At 41.2% G+C, this 6,122-nt stretch overlaps 1 protein-coding gene across 1 annotated transcript in view; it reads left to right on the top strand.

Annotated features, from left to right (window-relative positions):
- The first annotated feature begins 5,313 nt into the window (after positions 1 to 5,313).
- borcs5 (BLOC-1 related complex subunit 5) overlaps positions 5,314 to 6,122 on the top strand; it is a 95,251-nt gene continuing 94,442 nt past the window's right edge. The window contains exon 1 of the mRNA XM_078568144.1: positions 5,314 to 5,667. The gene's annotated coding sequence lies outside the window, so the exon portion shown is untranslated. The remainder of the gene's footprint in view (positions 5,668 to 6,122) is intronic.

Genomic DNA, 6,122 nt, shown 5'->3' with positions numbered 1-6,122 from the left:
ACTATATAAATGCAAGTTTTCTTTTCAGTGGCAGTGCAATGAAAATCTTGAATGTGCAAGATGTCAGAATTGGAGGGTTTCAGAGGTTGGAGGGGGTTACAGAGATAGAGGGATAAGACCAAGGAGGGATTTGGAAATAAAAATGAGAATTTTAAAATCAAGGCATTGCTGGACAGTTTGGGAACCTGTAACTTTGATAATTGATTTTTTAAATTCCTTCTCAGGATATGGATCTTGCTGGCAAGGCTGGAATTTATTGCCCAAGCCTAGTTACCCTAAGAAGATGATGATAGTGGGCTTTCTCCTTGAACTGCAACAGTCCATTGTAGTGGTTCGACACAGTGGGCTAGTACAATTACATTTCAACCACATTGGTGTGGGACTGGAATCTGTGTAGGCCAGATCAGGTAAGCCTCCCTAAAGAACAATTTCTGACAATCTGACACCTTTGTGGTCAGTTTCATTAATACCGACATTTTCATTTCCAGATTATCTTTTGGAATGAATTCAAATTCTCAAAATGCCATGGTGGGATTTAACTCATCTAGATTATCAGTCCAAGTTTTTGAATTGCCTGGTAACATAAGCTGTATACTATGGTACCCTAAGAAAATTACACAACTGAGTACTTGTTTTATTGCAATAGTGCAGAAATATGTTGTTAAATTGGTAACCAAGGATTAAAGGAATACACAAAATAATTAAAGAAATTCTAAAGAAATCTTTAATTAAGTTCACTCACTTTCTGTTGAGGCCTGAGTTGTTTCCGAGTTTAACAATTTTTAGCCTGTCTCAGGAGTAAACCCTAGAAAAAAACCTTTACTTAAAAAAAAATGTTTTCAGGAATTAACTACAGTCAAATCCAAATCCCCAAAGAGGAGACCTGATTTTTGTGGAATGCTGGTGCAACTCCAGGCTGAGGAGTGCCACCTGCTGTTTGTCAAAATGTACTACGTAAAACACAAATGTGAGCCATAAAATCAGGAGAGAAAAGTGGAGAGAGGGGCAAATTGATCATATTAAGAGGAATATGACAGAATCCATTAAATGTGTATGGACTGTAATAGTATTCCAGCTGATTTTGCTCAATTCCGGTATCTCTCCATCTATGAAGGATGATGGACACACAGCCATCAACAAATCCATTTCAGATGTGATGTCGTCATATGGCGCACCTTGCTGATGGCTGAAGAGACCAATGCTTGAGAGAGGTTCTGTCACAAGTGCCGCACATGAAGCTACGAACTGTCATTGTGGGTTGTTGTTTTCGGTGTTGGAGTCTGTTGCCTAGCAGCTGCTGGTCATCATGGTGGTACACGCCAGCCCACAGGAGGTGTCGCCATTTTCCTCTGTCGCCAGCTAGTGACTCCTAGGTGCGATAATCGATGTCCAGGGCCTTCATGTCACGCTTGCAAGCGTCCTTAAAGCGGAACTTTGGGCGTCCCACTGGTCATTTTGCTCCGGCTACCTCACCATACAGAAAGTCCTTGGGTATGTGACTATTTTCCATCCTGCCATCGTGTCCAAGCCAATGAAGCCACCTCTGTTTGGATGAGTTGTAATAAAGTTGGGGGCTTTGAGAGGACTGCCATATTTGTCCTGCTAGGGTAAATCCATACTGTGCCGCAGATGGTTACATTGGACTAGTAATCCAGAGAAGGCAATTCAAATCCCACTGTGGCTGCTTGAGAAATTGAATTCAGTTAAGAGAAAAATCTGGAAATATAAAAAAGAACACTAATCAGTAAAAGTGACCAAATAGCTCTCAGATTGTTGCATAACCCCAACTGGTTCACAAAATGTTCTTTTTGAGAAGAAAACCTGCCATCCTTACCCAGTCTAGACTATATGTGACTCCAGTTCTACTTGAATGTGATGAACGTGGTCTGGCAAGGCACTTAGCTACATCAGAGTAACTAGGATTGCATAATAAACATTGGAAATGCCAATGACACCCACGTTCTGAGAACGAAAAAATAGAATAATCAGTAAAGCCCATTTGTATTTGGAGCAATGGAGTAGAACATGTTAAAAATCCTTCATAATTTGTCTGGAGCTAAGTATTGTATTTTGGGAGTGGTGACATAAGTCCTTAGAATTGTGGCACTGCATCCACAAAAGTTAATTTTATATGTATTTTTAAGATGGACAATAATACAGTCACAAGCCTACCAATAGCACCATTTCAGCACCAGAAATCATTTCGTATTTATTTGCATTTAACGAATAGTGAAGTATAGAGTCACTGCAGAGGATTAATTTTAACATCGCTGGCTCATTCTATTCATCCTTGCCTTATGTCTTGTGTTCCTCCCAACATCAAGCTATAGCTGCTACCAGTGTCCCAGCTGACTGACATTTCTGAGGCCCAAAACTGTTGAGTTGCCTTAGACTGTTCATTTGATATTCGCAGCTCAGTGGCAAGACTTAAATGAGGCCCAAGCCTCAATTTAATTACTAAGGGCGGGATTTTCTAGCCCCATCTGCCACCAGACTCGTCAATGGACTTTTGGCTGGGCCGCCAAATCTGCCACGGTGTGTCCCACCACAACGGGGCCAGAAAATCCCAGCCTAAGAATTGTAACGAACGTTCATTATATTTGTTGCTGGAACAAGAAATCTCGAACGGATTAAAGTATTAAAGATTAAAGCATTAAAGATTAAAACCCCTCTCTATCTCTGTAATCTCCGCCAGCCCAACAAACCTCCAAGATATCTGCTCTCCTCTAATTCTAGCTTCAATTGCATATCCTCAATTTTAATCGTTCCACCATTGGTGGCTGTTACTTCAGTTGCTAAGGCCTTAAGCTCTGATCCCTGATCCGCTCTGTCTCTTCTCTTTCCTCTTCTAACAAGCTTCTTAAAATTGACCTCTTTGACCAAACTTTTGGTCATCTACCCTCATATCTCTTTGTGTGGCTTGGTATCAGATTTTCTTTATAATGCTCCTGTGATGTGCCCTCGAGATGTTTTATCATACTAAAGGCACTATGTGAATACACATTATTGTTGTTTGAGCATGAGACTGAAGCTCATACTTCAATTAGCTTTCCCATTTTGCCAGCAACATTCATTAAAATTATTTTATCTTGTGCATTCTATTGGCTCCATAACATACTTAATGTACTGTTATGCTGCTACATTGCAAGTGAAATTCACATTGAAAGTTACATTGATCAGGACACTATGTTAATACAATATTGATCAAATTAAACTCAGATAAGGTCAAACATTGCAGCATAGAATGCTGATTTTGTCTGTTTCCCACAATGAGTGAGCTTGTATCAGTGCAATTGGGGGTAATAATGTCATTATGTAGGATAACAAGTGGCTGGCTGTGTTTTGATTGACTTGGAGCTCATGGAGAGAGCATGACGAGAAGCTTGCAAGGAGGTTATTAGTTAGATCGAGTTATATGACAAAAGCAGGGGTAAAGGTTTCAGTAACAGTGGGATGAGATAGGCAAAGAGGTGGGAACTGTTATGGAGTTGGAATTAGATATTCCTGGTTAGAGATAGGATTTAGATTTGAAAATCTCTGGCACACAGGAGACAAAGGTTTTGCATGGCCTGAATCAATTTCAGAAAGTGGTCAGAGACAGGGATAGTAGGGCAAGGAAGCAGTTTGTTTCAGTCTTCATGTTCCAATGGAGTAAATTTTCATTCATCAATAACTTAATATCAGTCAGGAGTTCTGAACATGGAGGTGACTGTACGACAACGGAAGCAATATCTGATCTTATCATAATACTTGTGGAAGCTACCCTGTGCTGCAAATGATGTCACTGAGACACCCATGTAGATAAAGGGAGAACCAGGGATAGAACGTGAAGCACTACAGAAGCAATCATACAGAAAGAGAAACCATTGCTGGAGATGTGCTGGCTATGTTGGGATAGGTAAGAGTGGAAAAGTGGTCAATCATGTTGAAAAAGATGCAGAAAGCTGATGCATCATGGTCTCAGCCGCACAATTTGGTGACTTTTGCCAGGGCAGCCTCAGCAATGTTATCAGGACTGAAGGAATTTGAACTGGGATGTTACAACAAAACAACTTGCATTTTTATAGCACCTTTAATGTCATAAGATATTCCAGGGTGCTTGTAGCACATTCGAGAAACCTAGAGAGAAAAAGGAAGTTAGAAATGAAATGGTAGTTGAAGAGGGAGAGGGGTGAGCCTTTGAGGATGGGGAGTTAATAGGTTTGAAATTCGGAAAGCACAGTGGATGAGCAGAGAGCCATTAGCTTAGAGTCTAAGAAAGGCTTTCCAATGCTTGGCTTGAATTTTTCCACTGATGTTTACAGAACTGGAATTCAGTCTAGTACCTGGGAGTGGCTCATATTCAGATAATGTCCTCTTAGCAACAGACAGTCTGCAGTTTTTGTGCTCTTTTACAAACAGCCAGCTGGTGGTCTTTCTCCTTTGGGCTGACGCGAATCCATTGAGACCATCCCTAGGGATGTGAGTCACGCTCAGCTTTCCTTTGGTTCACAATAGGAGCCTTGTAACAACTGGCATTGGATACCCTCTGACAACCATGGAACTGGAGATTCATGCTTTGCAGTTTGGTCGCTGATACTTCACACTCTTTAGTGAATCTTTAAAACTATTTTCGGTATAATTAAAGTAAAATACTTTTTAAAGCTTTCTCTTACCTCTTTGAGCCTGTAAAATACATGTATCTGTTAACTGACTTATTCTCATTTCAATATATGTGGAATGTGAATTAAAATAACTTAGATTTGTAAGATTCGTGAAAAACTCCCCTTCATTGTAAATATGTGTAGAGTCACTATTGCTAGACAAAAACAGAAAATGCTGGAAAAAGCCAGCGGGTCTGACAGCATCTTATGAGACAGAAAAACAAAAGTTAACGTTTCGAGTCTGTATGACTTTTTCAAAGCTGCTGAGTTTTTCCAGCGTTTTCTGTTGTTTCTGATTTCCAGCATCCGCAGTATTTTGCTTTTTATCTTACTATTAGTGTTCACCTGTTTACATTTGTGGTTTAAATTAGGATATCGGTTGGAAAGAATAAAATAAGTAGAAACAGACCAGGTACTGAGTAATTTTGGTGAGCAGTCAGTGACTGGGCTCAGGATCCGAGAGGCCATAGCTCGGTTCATGTTTATAGGTTTAATATCTCAGCCGAAGCACAGCACTTGGTCTGCTCATTGCTACCGCTACCTGCTGGTAACATTGAAATCAGCCAATGCGCGCAAATAAACAGTCGGCTCTGCTGACGATGGTTACGGCCGGAGGACCAATATCACCTTGCAGGCAGGCTGTTGCTATTTTGTCTCCGGGGTTGAGGGTGACCCGGAAGTGAGCAGTCATTGCACTCCTTGTGTTACATTGTATTTATTGGGTGGAATTGTAACAGCAGCGCGAGCGGTGTATCCGCTGCCTGCATTCCATTCCGAACCTTGCCCGGAGAGCGCGCGCCTGCAGCGGGCTGTGTGCTTGCGGAGAGCAGCTGGGGGCGGTGGGGGAAGAGAGAAGTTTGAATGTTTTTCGGAAAGAAGGCTGGGAAACAGCAGGCCGCACAGCGTGGAGAGACATCTTTATTTGTTGTGAACGGCGACGGGTGTCCACGCGTGCGCTGTTTAAAGGGAAAAGGCTCGTTGGTTTTGCGTGTTTCCAGGTGTGACGGTCTGCCTTCAGCCTCAGGTAAAGAAAGCTGTTGCACTGTTAGATGTTTTTTATAATGAATTAGTCTAGTCATTAGTGATCGTGTAGACAAAATGTAGCCTAGATTCTGTTGTTTGAGGAAGAGGGCGGTGGTGGGGAATGTAATTTAGTGTTAAGTAGTAGACTATGACTTGGGAATTATTTGACTTCTGCTGTTAAGTGTTGGGAATGTTGCTATGGGATGGGGGGGGGGGGGGATGAAGGGTCTTGATACTGAAATATCTGTGCAACGTGCAAATTCAGATTTTGAAAGGTTTGTTCAAAAAATGCTCATGCTCGCAGGTTTCTAAAAAGATTTTATTTGAATGGATTGTACCTTTCTATGCATTTTTGTTATACCAGATGATTTATATCAAGTAACGGCTTAGGTGTAACTATTTGAAAATCTTGCCAATAGTATTGGATGTGAATAACCAATTGGCTAGAATGTAAAA

Source organism: Cetorhinus maximus, chromosome 22 (assembly GCF_964194155.1).
Source record: "Cetorhinus maximus chromosome 22, sCetMax3.hap1.1, whole genome shotgun sequence".
NCBI classification, from domain to species: Eukaryota; Metazoa; Chordata; class Chondrichthyes; order Lamniformes; family Cetorhinidae; genus Cetorhinus; species Cetorhinus maximus.
The sequence above is the reverse complement of the archived record's forward strand: the minus strand, read 5'-3'. Positions and strand labels throughout refer to the sequence as shown.